Below are 24,153 nucleotides of genomic sequence, written 5' to 3'. Positions count from 1 at the left end.
AAAATATATATTGTAAAAGAATTTATTTTGAGTCTAGAAAGTCTTAGAAAGCTCCAAGGTACAAGTCATCTGTGAAAGCTTCAAGTCGGCCTAAACGAGGGAATCCAGCCCCTTGGAAAGGCTATATAAAGGACCAATTATTCCTCATTTGACACTCACTTATCAATAAGTTTGATCTATCTTGAAAAGGTTTGATCTAAGGTTAAAAGAGCCAAGGAAGGTGTAGAGAACTTCTAGAAGGAAAAAGAAGGCAAAGAAATCTCGTTTTTGGGCTCTATCTCCCTCACACTTTTGAAATTCTAGGGTTATTGTAGCTACAAAGAAGGTCGAAATTGTAGGTCCAAGTTGTAGGAGGACAAGGTGCAATATCAAGGTTCTATAACAAAAAAATATTTTGTCTTGACTTTGTTGACCTTGGGAGGAGTTGTCTCACTCTAATAAGGATCCCTTGAAGAAGTAGAATTAGAGGTTTTGTAGCAAGTATAGGGCCCAATTCGCAAGTTGAATTTGTAGAAAAAAGCTACAGGATGAGGTTAGAGGTTCAAAGTTATGGTGGAAGTTGAAACTAGAAGTTGGTTGATGCAGAATTGAGTTGTGATATTGGAAGGGATGACTTCGTACTTCGAGGAGGACATGGTATAAGGTTTGGGTATTTGTGGTCTAATTTGAAGTAAATTTTATAAGAAGAGAAGCGTTTCTGGGTTTCCCTTTAGATGTGTTTTTCCCTTGGACGTTAATTTATATGTCCAGTATCTTTATTATTTTTCTCTTTATTTTTGTATGATGAAGAAGATCTAATAAATAAACATAAGAATAATAAAATTCACAAGAAAGTATTAATTTCAATGAAAATTGAATTAATAAGATACCACATTGCATTTTACAACATGGTACGAGAGTTAAGATGAACAATAAGGGTGCAGGGAGGATCATCTTGTGGACACAAGAAAAGTTTGCTAATCAGAAAAGAAGACCTATTGATCTAGAAGAAGGGTCTCATTAGAAGAAATCTTGAAGAGGAATACTATAAGAAGGTAGTTTTTCTCCCTTGATGAAAGAATCTTGTTGAAGGATTATTGGAATACCCCCCTAAAGGAAGCATCAAAGGATTTTGGTATAGTCACTTCTGGAAGACATTGTTGAAGTCTCTTTAAAGAACTTGAAAGCCTTAAGATAATTGGAGACGTTATTATAAAGGGAAGACTCTTCATCTTCAAGTAAGTATCATGTTGTTACTCTATGTCTGAATCTACAAGTCATATGGGTTCATTCCACAAGGAAAGAAACAAGCTCATTGGTTCATAAAATTTCCTAGCACTTACAAAAAAAGATTGAACTAGCACCTACATAAAGCAAACTAATGGAATATGTTACTAGTGAAATTATTGAACCTAGAAAAGACAAGACTCAAGAACTAGAAAAGTACAAGAAAGGAGAAGTAATGGCACAAAGAATCATTGTTGAAGGCATTAAGGATCCTCTTGTTCCATTTGTTGTAAATTTGAAAACTTCCAACTCTATGTACAATAAGCTAGTGAATTTGTACTTTGTAAGTACATAAGGACAAAAGATGTATTTGAGGGATAAGCTATATAGAATCAAGGAGTCAAAGGATGAGGACATAACATCATTTCTAATTAAGATCTCTTAATTAAGAGATCAGTTGCAGGGGCTTGGAGAGACAATTTATTATTCATAAATGACCATCTGTGAATTTAATGCATTGCCACCGAAATGGAGCAACTTTCCAACAAGAAACTTCTCTAATAAAGAATCAACTCATGTTGATGAGTTGTGGGATAAATACATCTTAGAAGAAATTAGGATCAAGGAAAAGGATGTCATTGGATCAGATGAACAGTCTCAAACTTTTGAAACCTGAGTTAAGAAGATGAAGAAGGGAAATTTTGGGAAGTCCAACAAGAAATATATGTCCAAAATTCAATTATTTAAATGCGCCGAGTATGGAAACTTTAAGAGGGATTTCCCAAACTCACATAATAAAAGAAAAAGGAAAGAAGCGAGGCTCACATGGATAAGGAAATGAGAGAACCTAAGAAGAAGCCGAAGAAAGAAGATGTGAAATATCTTTAGTGTTAAAGAAGGCATCTTGTTTTTCAAATTCTTCGTAAAGTTGGGCATTTGTTTAGATAGTATGCATTGTTGTTTACTATAGAAAAATCTTGATTTTTTATTGTGTCATAGATAGAAGCACGTGATAGAAGTATCCTTAGAGTCTTCTTGCTTAAGTTTCTTTGTAGAAATCATCTAATATTTCAAAATAGATGGATATACCATTTTTCATATTGTTAATACAACCATTATCTAACATTATGTTAAAGGTAGTCATATTGCTAAGATGGATTATCATGATCCTATAAGAACCATCATTCTGGAGGTTCTTAGGAGAAGCATTATGACAATTTTAGTATTCATTCCATAGAGTATGGAAACAATACTTTTGAGGAGATCAAGGAATGAAATGGGTCAAGGTCAGGGCTCATTATGAGACATATATCTAGGTGATGGAATAAGAAGCATAGGAATGCATACTGAAAGTAACTTTTGGATAAGGTTCATATTTGCAAAATATTGTAACACACTTTGTATGGTTATGTGATGCTTAAAAGGGAAGAATTTGACTTACTCAAAGATGAATAAAGTATTAATACTTCCTATATATTATGAAGAATAATGATTAACATCTAGAGTAATCTCTAGAAAAAAAATTATAACTTGGTAATCAAGTTTAATCCTTGGGAACTCTGATGCATGAAGGAGGACTCGAGTGGAGATGGACCATAAGGTTGTTGATGTTTAGATGAGAAAATCATCATGCTGAGGAAAGTATAGTTTTAATTATTTTTGGTTATATTGTTAGCATATTAATTTTATACTTGGAAGGATGTTGCAGGAATATATGAAGAATGTTGAGGCAAGCTCAACATAGGATGCCTAGAAATTAGGAAGAATAGATATATTCATCTTGGGATTTAAAGGTATAAATGTGAGAAGATAACCTCAAGGTCATCAAGGGAATATCATTTTCATGAAGAATTTAGGATCAACTTAAAGTTTGGGAAGGCTCAAAATAATGCCTTCATCTATGATGACAAGATGAAAGTGATGAGCAAGTTAGATGACTTGGATCCTGTCACAATATTGAAGATTGAATATGTCTCCATGATACCTCAGATGGAAGAAATATCGTTGCAAAGAAAGAGAGGGATCCATCTAGCCATGAAGAAATATTAGTTGATACTCTTATAAAGATAATCTATAAGGCTTGTGGTGTTGACATCCCAAATAGAAATGAAGTATAGAATCTCCTCTGATTTTGAGAGGGAGTAAAGGAGTCTCTTTAAATAGGAGAAGAGATCTATTCCCTGGTGTTAATGGTGTTGGATACTGCCAACATGCAAGGGGTTCTCCCCAATGAAAAGTCCCAAATAGACTTCACACCATTTGGTGTAGTAGCCCTTCCATAAATAAGGCCAAGTTTCCATATGTTCTTAGATAATTTCCTTGGCTACGACGGTAAGTACAAGAGAGTATTGTACATGGAATTTTGGATGAAAAAGTGAGTATGCCTTGTGGAATTTTCAACCGCAGAATGTATCAAGGTTCTACTATTGAAGGGGAGATGAAAGTGGGCCTTCAAAAGAAGAGTAATAGTACTAATATAGAAAAGACACACGAGCACATACATATGGATGTATCATTGAACAACTAATGAAATAGTTCACATACCAGCAACGACTATTAAAACACATACAACACACCTTAGACAAGATAAGTACCAAAGCCACCAAAATAGTTCAATTTGCTTTGTACAGATGAAAAATAAAATATGTCACAAACATTCAAAGAATATTCTTACAATATTTACGGCATACGCATGAAAGTGTGTTGGCTCAATGGGCTTCTAAAATTAAGAAAAAGTTCCAAGATACATTAATAGAGTGAACATCACTAGCTCTAATAGTGGAGTGTTAGAGAAACCACTTACTCCTCCAAAAGAACTATATTTCTTTCTAATGATTGGTAGGAGGAGCCAAGGTGAAAAAGTCCTTTACATGAGCTATGAGGGTGTATATATAAAAAATGGGGTGACCATTCACCTTCCTTGTGACTCTTGGAATGCCCCATGATTGTTTGACTTCTCTATGACCTTTTGACTCCTTCATGACTTTTCACATTGTGTAGTTGACTCTTAGAATTCCACTTTACATTAAATTTCTCATATATTGAAAATTTCATATTCCAAAAATGATGTGGAAAATGATGACATCAAACCTTGACACTACATGGCATGACATTAATGAAATGCACTCCTATGATGATATGGAAATGTCAAGCCATTCTTGTTTCTCCTATATTTGTGTCTTCTTTAAAGATGGTACATGTTCTTCCTCTTCCTCCTTCATAAGGTTTGAACATAGCGAGTCTTCAATATGATCTTGGTCTCCAAATGTTGTTGAAATCTAGTGTTCCTTTGTCTTTTATTCAATGATCAACTTGTCTTTGTAGCTACAAAGATGTCTTCTAGCAAGGTCTCCTTCTTCATCTCCTTCATCACCATCCTATCATAATATGATATAATACCTACAATTCAAATCCACTCATGACAAGACGACATCATTATGATAAACACCTATTCTAACATGCTTCATGACAACCATTGACTAAAATGGAACTAAGTGTTGGGCTGAGAGACTATATCAAGGATTGCATAGTTGTGAAGCTAAAGAGGTCAAGGACCTAGACTAAGCCTCGAGATTGTGCAGTGTGTTGGACAGTCCAAGAGACCTTGGGATCTGAAACCCAAGAGTCACATATTGTACTATAAATGTATATCTCATGTTAATAAAAAATGAATTGCATGTTTTATCTTTCATATCTTTCTTGCTGTCCATGTGTGTTTAACATGGTATCAGAGCTGGTACGTTCATAACCTTCTCAATATTGTGTAAGCCACTTGTTTTTGTGGCCTGTGTAAACCAACGCTTCTATGTCTTAATGAGTTTTTTATGGTCCATCTCTGCAAATTAGTTGGAAGTCGTTGAACTCGTATATGTTTGGAAGTTTTTATGGTATATAAAAATCATTAAGTGGCGTATTGTGTTGAGAGTGGAACCGTATACAGTGCATGTTTCCTGTGCATTAAAAACTGAAACTTGAAGGGGTTGTATTCCTTTATTTGGGCCGGCATGCATTATGTCATAAATAATTAGTTCTGAAATTTCTGATCTGTGTCAGAAGCGTTTCAACGCTGTTGCGCTACTGTGTTATAATGCCTCTGTTGATTTCTTCGCCTCCCAACGCTCCTTGTAACTGCTCTCTGCCTTGACAGAAAACATGTCTTTGATTCCTTGCAATGTGCACCTACTCTAATGCTTTGAATTCTGTCTGAAAACCTTGGCACCCTTCAGAACTTTATTTTTAGTATGCTATCCCTATGCATGTGCTGCTCTGTCCTGTCAGATAAAAATTCACGCCTTTGAAACAGTCTATCGGCCAACCCATGATTGACATATACAAATTCCCGCAACAACTCCTTGGTTCATATGCGTTGGTTGAATGCTACTAATATGCTGGTCAAAGCATTCAGGTGGACTGGTTAAGCATTTCTTCTTGCGTCCGGTCGGCTCCCTTTACGGGACTGGTTAAGAAGTTGTTTCATGACAGTTACATCCTCCCTGGGCATATTCAAGTTGCTGTAAACTTACTCTAGACAATGTGCCATTTCAAGAGCAAGTATGGGTGATATTGCTGGTGTATAAAGACTGCATTTATAAAAGGAAGCATTGAAGAACTGGGCTAATAGACCAGGTTCCAATTTTATATTTTCCTTGTATCTTTGTCTGCTATTAAATAGTAAGGGACTGTGTATTTCGCAAAAAAAAAAAACCAATCTGGTTGCTGGTCAAGTTATCATCATTATGGGTCGATTTTCCTTGTTGAAAGAAGGTCGTGCCATCACTCATTCACCTTGGGCAAGTTCTGTGGCAGTGGAGTTGAGTGTTGACTGAGGGGACGAGATTCTGGTTACACTTGCTGTGTGGGCATGTATATAAATCAAAGGGTGAGTTTTGAGTTGAATGTGACCAGATATGCTCCCAAAGAGACTGATTCCTCATTCGTGTTAATTACGACTACAATGCGTCAAGAAGGCCGATAAGCTCAAACGTCGTGGGTCGCGGCTATCGATATTGTGGAATGGTAAACAAGTCATGTCAAGCTAAATAGGTTTTCTGAGGCACGTAATTCGACACACAAGACAACCCCTCAGAGTCGTGAACGCCGAAGCTGGAGAAAGGTCTTGCCTCAGTGCGCCACTCCTCTTGCGTTGCCAACATTACAGCTCCTGATTCCTGGCTCTCCAGCTACTGATGCCATTTGGTAAGGTCGATGGCATATATGGTGAATACGTAAAACTTTTATAGTCAATTGAATGGCGTGACACTGCACCTCCCTTCTGCCGTATTAAACCACCTCTGCGCGAAAACCACCTATGCGCCAAACGCTGCCTCCATACTTATACCACTATCCGCTCCCTCTTAACTCGCAGCGCCCTCTTATTTTAGTGTATTTATTTTGCAAATGTCTAACATTGCAAATGGCTAGTCGCACATTTTATATGCACCCTCTATCACTGGTCTGTCTCGACTCTCTGTAAAGTATGCATCCTCTGCAATCACAATATTAGACTCACTACGATCTTGTTATAATGTTGTCTTGACTCTCAATATTTCTGCAAAATGGCACAATGGCTTCGATATAACAGTGGCACAATAGTCTCGGCATAATAGTGCCTCAGTAGTCTCAGAAGAGCTCAGTGGCAGAGTGTTCTCGGCTCTCAGTGCGTAAGCATAGTTATCAATCCTCTACATCACCGTATTGTATAATGGCATCTTGGTAGGGTTTTGTTTGCTGGTTAAAATGATGATTTTATGCTTTGAATATGAGTTGGAATACGGTGGTATGTTGTCTGCGAGTCCTTTGCAGCATTTGCACGATCTTCCAGCGCTTGTATCTGAGCTTTCAATTTCATGATCATAGTAGCACTGTCATAGTGAAGCTCCTGTTTGTGTTGTTCTGAATCTACGCATAATTCTTCATGAAAATCGAAACAATGTTATATATACAGCTGAATCGAACCAGGATAATTGCAAAATGCCAATATTAAGGTAATGTTGTCGCAGGTGTGAGATCTTCCTGGGAGAGTCGGATAGTGTAGGCCTACTCTGTCTGAAGGGAACCATTGCTGTATTGGGTTATATGAATGTGAATTCAAGGTGTCTGGTGGGCGTTTATTCTTGAACAGATTCGAGTTGAATCTGCTAATATATACATGATTGATATTGGGTCGAAAATACAGAGTTTTGTGCTGGTTGGGTCGATTAATAATGTCGAATGGAATATGGGCGCATTGTTTCATGGGTTCAAGTCATATATGCATGAATTGAGTCATTGGATTTGATTGAAGATTTCAGAAGTTCTAAATTTGCCATGAAAGAGGAAACTCCCATATACAGTGATTGATTGTGAAATGGTTTTATAATCATAATCTGAAAAATAGCTTCTGCATATAAAAGGGAAAGTGTGAATTTGCCAGTAATTGCGATTTGGGTAAAAGCGTGGAGTTCCTCCCGTTCGGCGGAAAACGAAAACTGCTCTTCAGCAATAGAGAGCGACTTGTCTAGTTTGCAGAACAGTGAAATGGTTTGGTAGCGCTAGAGAAGGCATACAGATCAAAGGAAGATATGTATTGATTTGATTCCTAATTAGCAAGTTTCGTGGTATTATAGACCGAATTAGTGTATTTTCTTAAAGGTTGTTCATATCAGAGATTTTTATTGAAGTGTTGTTAATAAGATGTCGAAATAAATCTTTTCTCAGTCGAGCAACAAAAGATGATGCAAACCACCATCCACGCAGTGCAGTAGCAAATGAACCAATTAAGATTATAAGAAGAATTTCCACAAGAGTGTTTTTTTTTATGGTATTAAAAGCATCTGCTCTCTTCTTCCGTTCTCAAATCTCTGCTGACAATATCAATAATCTTGCCGCCACATTTTGAAACTAAAATATTTGTTGTGGATACAATGAAAAGTGCCACAGTTGCAATAGTCTGCTCATTAAGCCACCAACGCTTGCCCTGCGTTTTTCTTTAATCTGCAAGATTTTCTTTGTGTAGCTTGAAGATATTTAGCAGCTGATAGTTTTGCAGCAGTCGAGGGATTTCTTCAAAATATTAGAGGATTCAATATAGAAGGACTCGGTGATATTTGTATAATTTTCATAGTTTCAAGATATCTCTGGTTGTTTTTTTTCCCTTTAAGCTACAGGGCTTTCTTGTGTAACTTGAAGATATTTAGCAGCTTACATTTTTCTGTGGGATTTGGAGGATTTTTAAGGTGTAGAAAAATGGCTAAGCTTGAAAGAATATTAGAGTTATTGAGAACTCTAATCGTATCCACTACTAATAGCGCAATCATAATCAATAAAGACATTATTGCTGACATTCAAAAATGTATACAAAATGCACAAGAAAAGATAGAGTTTTTGCAGCTTGAGACAAAGCTACAGTAGGAAGAATTACACAAATGGAGTCATCATTCTGAACCTGTTTCTATTCAGAACAATGAAGCAGACTCCCATAAACAGCAAGTCAATATTGTTCAAATTCATTCAGATCCAGTGCTCAATAAAGCAGCAGTTATACATACAGATGCAGAAACTCAGTCTGCACTTCCCAAGCCCATCATCAGACCTTGGGAACAGTTTGTCCACAACAAGCACAGAACTGGTCTTGGATATGACAAGGACTTGTCCTTTCATATTCCAGACTACTCAAAGCCCATTCAGTTTCAGAGTGCTGGATTCATTCATGACAGTTCACCTGCTCCTCATGACAGTGCACCTACTCCTCATGACAGTTCAGCTTCAGCTGTTCCAGATTCTACTCCTCTTCCTCCACAGCAACAACAACAACAGATTGTAAAATGCCAACACTGTGACCGAGTTGGCCATTTGAAAGATCACTGTTTTGATCTTCATCCATGTAAGCACTGTCATAAAACCAGTCATTCTTCACACAGATGCTTCAGAAATAAACATCCTGCAAGAACAAAGATTCATCTTGGATGGATCGCTTCTTGGCAATGGGCATCAACAGCCAAGAAGATATTCCAAACACATGTCAGAACTTGTTCCAGAATATTGAACAGTCTTGCAGTTGAGTTTTCTCCATCTTCTCACCTTGTATCTGATAGGGGGGGAAATGATGGTCAACTACAAGCTTCAAAGCCACATCAAGCGAGCCTGAGCCACAACCTGCCACACCAGTTTCAGAGTTGTAGCCAGAGACAAAGATGCCCGTGAACATGCCTTCAGTTGGCAATCTGGGACACTTCCTCTAGCAGAAGACTTCAGCTTCTTGCCAGCTTTGGAAGAATTCCAGGAACACAATTGAGAACACTTCCTCTAGCAGAAGACACCAGCTTCTTGCCAGTTTTGGAAGAGTTCCAGGAATTGCATTAAGCATTCCAGAGTTTTTGGTCATCCTTAAACCATCACAGGTTGAGACTTCCCTTTTCAGGTTGAAGTTTTACCTTTTATGCGGGGTGAGACCTCCCTTTTATGGTTGAAGGTTTCCCTCTTTAAAACAATAGGATCACTTCCTCTAGCAGAAGACTCCAGGTTCTTGCCAGTTTTGGAAGAGTTCTGGGAACTGCACTAAGCGTTCTAGTGTTGGTGGTCATCCTTAAACCACCGCCCTTTATACCAACATTTCAGAGAGCACATTCAGCCTAGTGCTGCCATGCATTTTTTGCACATTTTGTATTACAACTCTCTTCTTGGACTCATACATAACCCTTCGGATTAAGGGGGGGAATGTTGGACACCTAATCCTAAATGGGTTAGTGTGGAAGCCGAATAGACCAAAGCAGTCCAAGAGAGCTTGGGATCTGAAACCCAAGAGTCACATATTGTACTATAAATGTCTATCTCATGTTAATAAAAATTGAATTGCATGTTTTATCTTTCATATCTTTCTTGCTGTCCATGTGTGTTTAACACAGTGCACAGTTCAGGAAGGCCATGGAAAGAAAAATGCATAGTTGAAGGGCTTAGGGAGGCAGGCTTGAGGCTTGAGGCTTGAGGTTTCCCACTGCATAGTTCTGGAGGGACAAAGGCCTAAGGCTTGTGTAGTTGCATAGTTCGGGGAGTCAGGTTGATCACTGAGGCTATGTAATGCATAGTTTTGGGAGGGAGGGCCTATGCATTGTGTAGTTCCAAGAGGTTAGGTCCAAACTTGAGGTCTAATACTACACAATGCACATTTCATGGAGGTTGACTAAGGTCAAGTTTCTCGGGAAGGCACTTATTTGGATTTGGCTAAGTGTGGGATCAGTAAGGCCAAAGTGAACAATGATAAAAATTGAGCATGATCACACACTTATAAAAATTGATGACACAACATTGATCACTTAGAAACATGAACAACATAATCCCCTCAATGTGACAACAAAGTGAAAAATTTCCCCAAGTGTGACAGTAAAGGTACACTTTGTGATGATAGTGATGACACTTGTGCGACAATGCTTGAAAATTTGGGAAAGAGCATAATACGTGTCTAGATGATAAATAGGGCTCACCAACACCAAATTTACCCCTTGAAACAAACCAAAACTACATTTATGTGATATGTGATGCTTCTCGTGCCAAAAGATGACACTTTGGTTTTCTTCCAAATGGGACTGGAACACTTAGAGAAAACACGTAATGACTCTTAATACTAGAAATGACATCATGCAAACTAAAAGTATGCTCTAAAATTTGGATGCATGCCAAAGTTTTGGAGGGACTTGTAGTACAACAACACTTGGTGACACACTGGCTGAATTCCAGCTTCACAACCTTGGTATAGTCTTTCATGCCAAGTCTAGTTGGTCAGTAAATATTGATTCTTTATGTATATTACTTTTGGTTCCCCACTTAAACCATTTATAAACATAGTCTCCCTCATATATTTCTTGGTTGAACACAATCATAAGGCCAAATATATTGCAATGTTTTGATTCTGGATAAGGGTAACGTAGTTCATGGGCTTAAGATATTTAGAGTACGATTTTCCATATTTGGTATTTCTCTGCTACTAGTAGGCCTAGAAAATACCCCGAAAAAGTTCTTTTCTTAACCTTCCTATGCAAGAAGGCTTTCTCTTCATTCATCCTTTATTTATTTATTTGAATAGGACTATTTTTTGGCACTTATTTATTTCATGGGGCGGAAGAGGGATCTTGACTTATTGAGAGAACAGATTGTTCCTTCAGAGAAGCATATATAAACCTTTGATACAAATTTTCTTGTTAAGGTTTTCCCCTTGTCCTCCTTTACGTGATTGGATTAGCGTGGAAAACACTGAAACATAAATAACTAAGCATAGAAATGAGGCTCCTAGAATAGATACAGGTGTCATGGTTTCAAACAAAGCTCTATTTACAAAAGGATCATATTTTCCATCAAAATGTCATCAACCAATAGGTATGAACCAATAAAAATAACAATGACTAAAGGTTAGCCAAATGTTGCAGTGTTACAAAGCCCTTTTCAATTATGCCACACACATTGGAACCGAAAACACACTTACACATGAGGATTATACACATGAATGAAAAAAAAAATGAAAAGACTAAAAATCACAAAAAAAATAAACAAAATAATAGACTATGTACATAGGATAGGGCACAGACCTAGACTATCATTGAAAATTTTGTTTCAATTTGGGCCATTTATAGGAAGAGAGTCAGCCTTCCTATCCAAATATTGGATACGATAAGTGTGATGGCCAAGCTTCTCATGAACAAAAAATGATCTGATCCACAATGACTGGAACTTGGTGTGTTTCCCCTTATGTTTGTGGGATTTGTCCCACTTCAATATGAGGTCATCCAAACTGAATTCCTTCTTTCCTATAGACTTCTTGTCAAACCATCTCTTGATACAGTTCTAATGAAGATAATTGTTTCTTTCTCTTTCCCCCTTTCTTCCTATAACTTTAGGAGAGTGTCTATCATACTTTAAACCAGAAGACAAGGCTTATTCTAGGATTCTTATGAGAGTTAAAGGGCAGGTAGATAAATGTTCAAAGGTAGGATGGATTCTTTTCAATACACTAGAAAGTAAGGTGAGGTGTTCAAATAAGGTTTAGGCATGATGTGGTCAACCCGTAGAGTATTCACCAAAGTAGTGTGCTAGTTCCCTTTTTCATATAAGACGATATTTTTTATGATACATATAAGGTTCTTATTGGTTGACTCAACAAGAGCATTTCCCTATAGATAATAGTTAGTTGAATGTTTCAATACAATATAATTTTCTAATGAAAAATCATAAAGTTTAAGCAATGATCAATATGTTGCATTATAAGAAACAAGCGAAGTCAAAATGATGAACCTGGTGATAATATTTTTATTAAGGAAGTTGATGACTTCCTCATCATTAACCTTCTTGAGAGAAATCACTTATTTCCACCACGTGAATTAATCCATAGTAGTGAGAATATAGTGGTGTTGCTTCAATGAGTGTGCAAAGATCTCACCGATAAAATCTAAGCCCCATTTTTGGAATGGTTCTTCTACAATGTTGGGCTGCAATGGGGAAACTAACTTCTTATCTCAAACAGTGCATTTATGAAAAATCGGACACTTGTAGCCATAAGCATGAGCATATTTTAAAAGTGTGGTCCAATAGAAACTGGTCTGCATAAATTTATGCATAGTAATGTCACCCACGAAATGTCCTTCCACTAGTCCATCGTGGAGGTCACGCAGTACCTTTTCTGTATCAAGTTCTTCCAAGCATTTGAGCAGGACCCAATTATGGTGTTTCCTGAAAAGCACTCCGTGTACCAACTGATAAGAAAGATATTTAAACCTCGTAGCCCTCTTCTATGTTTATGATAAATGAGAGGGCAGAGTACCGTGCTCAAGATATTTTTGCACATCTAAGTACCAAGAATTGGGTGTGTAAATGGGAGTATCTTCTTCAATATTATACATCTCTATTTCTTGTTCTCATCTAGAAGGGTCATCTTCTGGTGTGCTTCTTGCTTCTGCTGCTAGATAGCATAAAACATAGCCCTTGATTGTGTGAACTATTTTGAATTCGAGATCATACTCCTGCAAGATGGTCATCTAGTTCACTCTTCTTTCACCTAACACTTGTTGAAAAAAACATTGATCTAAAAACTAGGTGTGGCACAAAGATAATCACATGACTCTTTAAAAGATAAGGCCTAAAGTGTTTTACTACCTTGTAGACTGTGTACGCATGCTTATCAATGGAGGGGTGATTACATTTAGTTTCTCGCAAGTCGATGCTCATGAATTATATAGGTTTCTCATTATCCTGATCATCCTTTTGTGTAATAATGATAACAAGAGAAATATAAAAGAGAAGGTGTATAACAAGAAATATTTGCCAAAGTTTAGGCTATATAATGTTGGTGCTTCTGAGCTTACTTTCTTTATATGGGCGAATGCATATTTTCCCCTTTTATCCCACTTGTATATTGCATATTTTTTTATCATCTCTTGCTAGGGCTTCACTATGTTTGTGGAATCTGAGATGAACTGGTGAAGGAAATTGATTTTCCCTTGAAAGAACTGCATGGATTTCTTGTTCACTAAGAAGGGAATCTGAGTAATAGTTCTGAACCATTTAGGGTCCACCTCAATCCCACTCTTTACGACGATATAGCCCAAGATATTTCCCTCAGACACTATTAAAATACTCTTCTTGGGATTAAGATATATCCCATATTTATGACATTGTTCAAAATTTTTCTTTTAATGGTGTAAGTAGTCAGATCTTGTTTTCAAAAACAATGTTACATCATTGAGGTAAGCCACCACTCTTTGTCCAATAAAACCATAAAAAATTATTTCCATAGTACGTTGAATCTTCCACCTACATTAATAATCCCAAAACTAATTCTTTTAAAAGTAAATACACCCCACTTCGTTTGAAAGGTTGTCTTGTGCCTGTGGAGTTATAAAAACTAGAACCTGGTTGTAACCTAAAAGTTCGTCCAGCAATGAAAACATCTCAGACCCTGATATTGTTTGTAAAATCTATTCCATCAATGGCATTGGATAATTTCCTTTTTCTAAGGCATGATTCAAATTGCAAAAATTCATCCACAGACATACGTCCCTCGAATTCTTCCTCACTGAAACTAGATTTGAGACCCACATTGAATAAAGAACCTTAAAAATGATCTGAGCATCCAACAACTTTCTCAATTCTTTCTAAATCAGGGTATCGGGAGTTGGATGAAATTTCTAAAAATTTTGTTGAAAAGGCTTGACCCCTTCCCTAATTGGAATCATGTGTTGGATTATTCGTGTGTCATAGGTTTTAATATCATAGTATGTACACGCGAAAAAATCTTGGTAATTCTTAAAGAGGCATATGAAATCTTACTGCTCTTGAGGTGTGCAACAAGTATTAAGATTAAAAAACTTTAGATCTTCTTTTGTCCCAATATTTATATGTTCATTCAACAGGGTCAAGCTATGTGTCTTTGCATTGATTGGTCTTTCAAAGAAATTTTGCAAGTCATACAGCTTCTCCAATGACACAACACCCTGGGGCATGCGATTTCCTTTGCTTTCTTGAGCGACATCCCACAATGCTTTCTTGTGCTCGTCTTTCTCAATGGTTGCATCTTTGAACACATCAGTGTTCACCATAAAATCCAGTACCTATTGGTCATCTTTGAAAATGCAAAAATTAGTAATATTATCTAGAATGGATAGCTTTTAAATAATTTCAACAAAAACACCATCCCTAAATAGTGACAACCTAGCAACAACATTTGCTAATGTATCTGCAACAACATTATGAATTCTAGCAACAAAAATAATATTAAAATCTTGGAATTGTGAAATCAAATGCCATAACTATCGTACGATAATTTCAGGTTCACCTATTTCTTTGAGCACCTCAACTTTGAGGTCAAAGGATTTCTTCAAACCCAGGATGAGTGCTTCATATTCATCAAAATTGTTAGTGAACTCAATCTCTAAGTGGCAAGGGATCAAATTTTTTCTTTGTTATGGTTCTATTAAAATGAAACTATCTCTAAAGCGCTCTTACATTTTCAAATCGTCAAAACATAAAATCCAAATGTTAGAAATACTAGACCTATGTCCTACACTAGTATTATCTACATCTATTGTACAAAAGTAATTAGCACCAGTTGGATTTCGAGGAAGGATTTCCAACTATGTATCAGGTGGGATGGGTGAAGGTTGAGCCAAATAATGTTTGTGATCTACTTCCAGAAAACAATTTCTGAAATTCACCTCTACAAAGCCCATTGGTTCATTTTTCCTAAAGTTGTGACATGGTAAGCTTCATGTAAGGTTCACCTTCATCTCCAATCTAGGCATTTTCCCCTTGTATGGAAGCCATAAATTGGACCAGTCTATTGCAAAGTATCCTTGGAGTTTGTTGGACCAATATCTGCTAAATAATAAGCCATAGGCTTTTGGAATGTTCACAACTATAATATTTATACATTAGTAAACTCTATGATAAGATGAAAAATGAATAATAACATTGTTGAGTTCACCAATGGCATGGACAAATGATCTATCCAGCTATATGATTTGTGCATCATTTTTATCCCATTTATCATTTATTTTCTTTGGAACCAAAAATGGAATAACATTTTTGGATGCACTAGAATCAACCAAATAGTTGTGAACATTATAATTCAAAAATTCAAAAGTTAACAAGAATGAAGAGTAAACAATTTTTTCTTTATTTTCAAGGTTATGAGGTAGAATAGCAACAACAAGGAATAAACCAAGAGGTCTCACAAATTGACGAGTGATGGGTCTAATAGTCTGGAGCTAGTCATAAGTAACTTCAAAGTCTTGTCCTAGACTAGACTAAGTAGTTTCTTCAATTTCAGTAGTATGATTCAATGCGGAAATGGGAATGTTATTGCCTTACTACGAATCCTATCTATTAGGATGTGATGAGTTTTCAACCATAGAAAGGTGGTTTCCCTCCTTCTAACGCTAGAATGTTGATGGTGCTAGACACCACCAACATGGAAGGAAGTCTCCTCGATGAAAAGCTCAAATTAGACTTCACACCATTTGGTGTGGCAGCCCTTTCAGAAATAAGGATCAACTTCCATATGTTCTCAGAGATTTTCCTTGACTACAATGGTTAGTAAAAGAGAGTCCTGTACATGGAATTTTGGATGAACAATTTAGTATGCCTTGTGGAATGTTTAATTGAATAATGTATCAAGGTTATTCTACTGAAGGGGAGATAAAGTGGACCTTGAAACGAAGAGTAATATATTTATTCTAGAAAAGACATATGAGCATAAACATATGCATGAATCATTGATCAATTAGAAAAATAGTTCGCATAGCAACAATGATTTTTAAAACACATAAAACACACCTTCAACAAGATAAGTGCCAAACCCACCAAAATAGTTCAATTTCCTTAATATAGATGAAAAACAACATACATCACAAACATTCAAAGAATAGTCTTATAATATTTACAACATATGCATGAAAGTGTACTCAATCAATGAACTTCATAAATTAAGAAAAAAATCCAAGATACATCAGTGCAGTGAACACGACTAGTTCCAATAGTGGAGCAGTAAAGCAACCACTTACTCCTCCAAAAGAACTATCTTCCTCTCTAATTCATAGTAGCAGGAGCCAAGATGAAAAGTCATTTTCATGAGCTATGAGGGTGTATATATAACAAATGGGGTGACCATTCACCTCCCTTGTGACTCTTGGACCACCCTCATGATTGTTTGACTTCTCTATGACCTTTTTCCTCCTTCATAACATTTCAGATTTTCTAGATGACTCTTGGACTTCCACTTTACATTACATTTCTCTTAAATTGAAAATTACATAATCAACAAATGATGTGGGAAATGGTGACATGACACCTTGACAAGACATAACATGACATTGATGACATGGACTGCATGATGATCTGGCAATGTCAAGCCATTTTTGTTGCTCTCATCATTGTGTCTCCTTGAAATATGGTACATGTTCTTCCTCTTCCTCATCCATAAGGCCTGAAGCTAGGGAGTCTTCAATATGATATTGATCTCCAACTGTTGTTGCAATCTAGTGTCCCTCTGTCTTTTCTTCATTGATCAACTTGTGTTTGCAACTACAAAGTTGTCTTCTAATAAGGTCTCCTTATTCATATCGTTCATCACCATCTTGTCATTACATGATATAATATACCTGCAACTAAAATCCACTCATGAAAAGATGACATCATTCTGATAAACACCTAGCCTAACATGCTTCATGAAAACCAGTTACTAAGATAGAATTAGGTATTAGGCTACGAAATTGGCTTAAGGATTGCGTAGTTGCACAACTCAAGAAGACAGGGGATAATATTGAGCCTTAACACTCTGCAGTATGCAGTTTATGAAGGTCACATCAAGGGAACTGTGAAATTGAGGGGCTCATGGAGGTAGGCTTGAGGCTTGAGGTTTCCCAGTGTGTAGTTCTAGAGGCACAAAGGCCTAGGCTTGCAGAGCTCAAGGAGTCAGGCTTAGCATTGAGGTTGCGTAGTGCACATTTCTAGGAGGTAGGATCCATGCGTTATGAAGTTCCAAGAGGCAAGGTCTGAGCTTGAGGGCTGAGACTGCAGAGTGTGCAGTTTAGGGAGGTTGAGTGAGGTCAACTTACTTAGGAAGGAACTATTTCAGATTTCGGTAAGTGTGGGATCAGTAAGGCCAAAGTGAACAATGATAAAAATTTATCATGATCACATGCTTGTAATAGTTTATGAAACAAAATTGATCACTCAAAACACATGAACAACATAATACCCTCAATGCGATAATAATGCGACAATTTTCCTGAGGTGCAACACTAAAGCTACACTTTGTGATGATAGTGACGACACTTGTGCAGCGGTGCATGAAACTTTGGGAATGAGTATTATACATATCTAGATGATAAACATGGCTCACTAAAACCAAAGTTACCCATTGAAACAAACCAAAACTACATTTATGTGATATGTGACACTTGTCATGCCAAAATACGACACTTTGTTTTTCTTCCAAATAGGACTGTAGCACCTAGAGAAAACACATGTAATGAATCTTAATAATAGAAATGACAACATGAAAAGTCAAAGTAGGCTTTGAAATTTGGATGCATGCCAAAATTTTGGAGGGTGTTGTAATAGCAACAACACCTGGGAAAGAGAGAATATGGACATATTCTCTAGTTGAGAGGGAGTTATGTTAGACACCACATGTACATTATCTTCTTCATGTGTCGAGAACTTGACCAAGACTAATAGTTGTAAGTCTAGGTGAAGGCCTTGGAGAGATAATGGTAGAGGATTGGATAAGAATTTATGGTTTCCTTAAGGATATAACATCTAAGAAATGAAAGGAACCAACATTCTTTGAGGATGGGACATATATCCAAGCAAATATTGGTCGAAGAGAACATATATTCTTTGAGGATTCAGGAATGGAAATCCAAGATAATAATAGTCCCAGAAGGACATACCTTGTGAAAATCCAGATGAGGTATGTTCCTTGTAGAGGTAGTATGGTATCACATGTAAAGCCTCCCAGAATATTGCTCTCAAATAAAGTATAGCTAGTCAAGTTAGGCCTTAGTGATAGTGTTGGTTATAGTGATGATGCTTATAGTTTGGCTTATCAATATGACTCTTCCATTTGAATGAAGGCCAAAATTTTCGAAGGTGTTGTAGCAACGATAACACCCGGGAAAGAGAGAATATGGATATCTTCTCTAGTTGAGAGGGAGTGATGTTATACATCACATGTGCATTCTCTTCTTCATGTGCGAAGAACTTGACTAGAACTAATAATTGTAAGTCTAAGTGAAGGCCTTGGAGAGATAATGGTAGTGGATTGGATAAGTATTTGTGGTTTCCCTAAGGATATAACATCCAATAAAGGAAAGGGAACAACAATCTTTGAAGATGGGACATATATCCAAGATAACAGTGGTTAAAGAGGACCAATATTCTTTGAGGATTCATGAATAGAAATCCAAGATGATAATAATCCTACAAGGACGTACCTTGTAAACATCCGAATGGGGTATGTTCCTTATAGAGGTAGTACGGTATCACACATAAAGCCTCCCAACATAATGCTCTGAAATAAAGTAGAGCTAGTCAAGTTCGGCCATAGTGATATTGTTGGTTATAGTGATGATGCTTATAGTTTGGCTTATAAATATAATGCTTCTTATGAGAACCCGTCCATTTGAAAATTATGTTGTACTAGTGGTAAAATTGTGAATGCCTCCCTAGTTAAGAGCGAGTGTTGAAAATGTAACTAGTTACAGTCTTCATCATTTTTTCTTGTACTCACTTCAATATGTGTCTTATGTAACAAAAAAAAGAAGAAAACATTATTTTAAATCATGGTGTTCATGTTATTTATTGATGGTATTCTAGGTAAGAGCATTTTTTTCATGCTTCTAGGGTTTGTGAGGTCATAATATTTATTATCATGAGTCAAAGGTGTTAACATCATGTTTATAAGACCATTTTGGGAAAACTATATCGTGTAAAAGAATTTATTTTGAGTTTACAAAGTCCTAGAAACCTCCAAATTACAAGTCGGCCTCGAAAGCTTCAAGTCAGCCTAAAGGAAGTAATTTGACCCTTTGGAAAGGCTATATAAAAGGAGCAGTTTGACCTCATTTGGAACTCACTCATTAACAAGATCAACCTCTCTTGAAAATTTTTGATCTATGGCTCGAAGAATCAACGAAGGTAGAGAAAATTTATAGAAGGAAAAGAAGGTAAATAAATATTACTTTTGGGCTTTATCTCTCTCACACATTCGAAGTTATATGGTTATTACAGCTACAAAGAAGGCCAAAACTCCATGTCTGCGTTTTAGGAGGACAAGGTGCAGTATCAATTTGTTAAAAGAATAAATATTTTGTCTTGACTTCATTTACCCTTGGCGGATTTGTCCTGCTCTAAGACGGATCTCTTGAAGAAGTGGAATCAAGGTTTCTGCTGCAACTACAAGGATGAAGTTGTAGGTCGATGTTGTAGAACAAAGTTGTAGGGTCCAAGTTGTGGTCGAAGTTGAAACTAGAAACTGGTTGATATAGGATTGGGATGTGATATTATAAGGGTTGAATTGGTACTTGTAGGGGATCTTGGTCTAAGGCTTTTATCTTTGTTGTCTCATTTTAAGAAAATTCTATAAGAAGAGAAAAGTTTCTAGGTTTTACCCTTGGAGGGGTTTTTCCTTGGCTTGGAGTATAATTTCTTTGTTCATTGTCTTTATTATTTTTCTCTTGATATTTATTTGATGAAGAATATCTAATAAAGAAACATAAGTGGAATAATAAAGTTCACAAGCAAGTATTACGGTCAAGGAAAATTGTATTAATGAACTGCCACATTGCATTTTCCAACATTTGGTAGATAGAGTTATGTGAATATAAATGTGTCATCTTCATCAATTTTATTTAATGAAATGACTTATGAGTACATGATCTCGTTCACTTCCATTAAATACATAATTTATATCTAAGCCCATAATTTTTTTAGAAACTTATAATTCAATCAACTTGTTTCATTGAAAGGTTTACTAGATAATAAACTTATCAATGAGGACTAACGCAAGGTTTTGTTAGAAAAATATAGCCATTCCAAAATGTAGTAGTAAGCACAATACCATATAATCTTATAAGAAGAGTTTTAGAAAGCCAACACTTTTACTCAAGATCATAGTCATATGTATCTTTCAATAAAAATATATTAATAAGAAACTAATAACATGATAAACTACATTGTCAATATCCATATATCATCCATTCTTTTCCATATCTACATCATTATATCTGAGCCCACAAAGTTTTTAGAGACTTAGAATTCAATCGACTCGTTTCATTGAAAGGTTTGCTAGATAGCAAACTGACCAATGAGGACTAATAAAAGGTTTCCTTACAAAAATATAGCTATTCCACAATGTATTAGTAAGCACAATACCATATAATTTTATAAGAAGAGCTTTATAAAGCTAGTAATTTTGCTCAAGATTATATTCATATGTGTCTTTCAATAAAGATATACTAATAAGAAAATAATAACATGATGAACTACGGTGTCAATATCCATATATCATCCATATCTACATCATTATTTCTAATTGCACAAAGTTTTTAGAAACATTCAATCAACTCATTTCATTGAAAGGTTTACTAGATAATAAACTTACCAATGAGAACTGATACTACAAGGTTTACATAGAAAAATATAGCTACTCCACAATGTCGTAGTAATCACAGTATCATATAATTTTATAAGAAGAGTTTTAGAAAGACACTAGCATATGTGTATTTCAATAAAAATATACTAATAAGAAAGTAATAACATGATGAACTCTGGTGTCAATATCCATATATCATCCATTCTTTTCCATATCTACATCAGTATATCTAAAACCACAAAGTTTTTAAAAACTTAAAATTCAATCAATTTATTTCATTGAAAGAATTACTACATAACAAACTTACCAACAAAAACTTATACAAAATTTATTTAAAATGTAATAGTCACTCTACAATGTAGTAGTAATCACAATACCATATAATTTTATAAAAAAGATAAAATTAAAACAAATAATTTTACTCAAGATCATATTCATATGCGTCTTTCAATATAAAAAATATAACCAATAACATAACAAACTACGATATCAATATCCATATATCATCCATTCCCTTCTATATCTAAATCATTTCCATATTCTCTGAATATAAAAAATAATAAGAACCCAAAAAAAACTATTTCCATAGCCTAAATTCGGTTAGTAACATTAAACACATTATTTATATCATAGTTGACTTGTTAACTCAAATATAATTTGATGAAGTTTATATATATATTATATTATATTATTTTATTTTATTGTCCATATATATAGCTTATTCTATTTATGTTATTATATATAGTGTACTCTCCCGGACAGGGTGTAAATTTAATGGGGACTCATATTTTTCCAGATTTCTTTCTTATGGTGGGTTTGTTTTTAAAATTGTCTTTCATAGGGTGTTTGATTTTCATTTTTATTAATCATTTAAATATTATGTATTACATGGTTTTTGTTAATTTTTTGTTAACATAAAAGCAATCTTTCGGTAATATAAATTTTTTGTTTTCTATTTATAATTTTTTAATTTACGGCTTAATTATAAAATAAATGCATATGCTTTATATTACTTTAAAAATTTCAAACAGATTATTTTTTATCATAGAAATTTAGTTTCTTACTATGTATTTAATTTGGTAAATTGTGACGAGTTCACTTCTTTTTTTCTTTTCCCTAAGGCAAGAAAATTCCATCACGTTCACTAGAGGAAAATACATAAGAGACTAATTATTTTAATTAATTAAATAATAATAAAAAGTAAATTAAAATTATGGTTTAACTCTGATTATTGAATAATCATCTTTAACTTATTAAATGATTTACTATAGAATACTTTCAATATTATGCAACCATATTTTTTATGAATAAAAGTGACTTGGAAATAAACAAATTCAAATTAAAACTCATTTACTATAATCTTAAAGCATATTTTTAGTGTTAAACAACCATTAAAATTGTATAAATAAATGTGACTTTAAAAATAAATAAATTGAAATTATGAGTAGACCTTTTGGGGGGTAAGGTATGAGACATGCATGAAAGATTTGTTGTATAATCCTAGCCTCTGATATGGGAATAGAGAGGCTAATTATTTTTATTAATTAAATAATTAATAAAAAACAAAATTATGAATAATCATATTTATCTTATTAGATTAGTTACTGTGATTTTAATGTATACTTTCAGTCTTACACAACCATTAAATTTTTACGAATAAATGTGACTTTAAAAATAAATAGATTCAAATTCAAATTAAATTACTATGATTTTAAATCATACTTTCACTCTTACACACGACCATTAAATTTTTATGAATAAATTTGCGTTTAGAAATAAATAAATTCAAAACCTAAACTAGTTGAAAATATTAAAACTTACATATTTTGCATTATACTACTCTTGCATTCCATAATGGATTTCCTCAAACATTTAAATAGTCTTCACCATAACAAATACTATGGGTCCCTAAAACCTCGAGCTAAAAAGCTTTCAATGTTAAATTATAAATTTTATTTTTTTTATTTTGTTTCATTTTTATTAAATATTTACATGATAAAGCATTACAACATCTCTCGAGTTGGAGGGCCTCTTAGCACAATAATTACTTAGATAAAAAAACAAATTCTTCATTATTAATTATGGAAAAGTTATTATTAATACTAGTAGTTATTTAATAGAAAAATCATATTTTTTTAATACTTAATGGAAAAATCAATAAAGTGGATATATACATACATATACGGATAAATTTTAACGTTTTAAAAAATTAATAAAAACGTAAATAAAAACATGTAGATTTTGAAATACCGGTCAATAGCAATTGAAAAAGTGAAATACCAATAAATACCTCTTCCTGAAATACCAATAAATACCCGTCATTAACCATTGATAACGACCAATGAAACTTTACTTGAATTTCCGAGGATAGCTGTGCTTGAGATGAAGTTCGAGGATCCATGTTTTCTATGGTGGGAGATACAAAGGTGGAACCCTGCCGTAATTTATACCAAACATGTAATTCATTCAGCGGTTCTTCCTCTTGAATTGATAAATCCTTTTATATACTAGTCAGTAATAGAATTTATTAGTGTATGAGAGTAAAATCGCTAGGGTTGTTCGTGAGTGGAGTATGTATGCTTAGTTAGGAGAATGAGTACACTTGTATTTTCGAATGAGTTAGTGTGTTGTTTATGTGATTCAAATATGTTCTTCAATATGCGAGTGATGTTCGAGCCATTTTTCTCTCTTCATTGCTATTACAACAGGAGAAATCAAGTGTCAAAAATGATGAGCTAATTTGATGTCCAGTGTCCAGTGTTTTTGGAATAGTTAGGAAGTTGCACCAAATATACTCTTTTATTTTGTGTTTTCCTTTAAAGAAATGGTGA

The sequence above is a fragment of the Pinus tabuliformis genome, chromosome 3_2 (genome assembly GCF_031772625.1).
Source record: "Pinus tabuliformis cultivar Carrire ecotype Pingquan chromosome 3_2, CPIR1, whole genome shotgun sequence".
Classification (NCBI taxonomy): domain Eukaryota; kingdom Viridiplantae; phylum Streptophyta; class Pinopsida; order Pinales; family Pinaceae; genus Pinus; species Pinus tabuliformis.
This window is presented reverse-complemented; position numbering follows the sequence as displayed.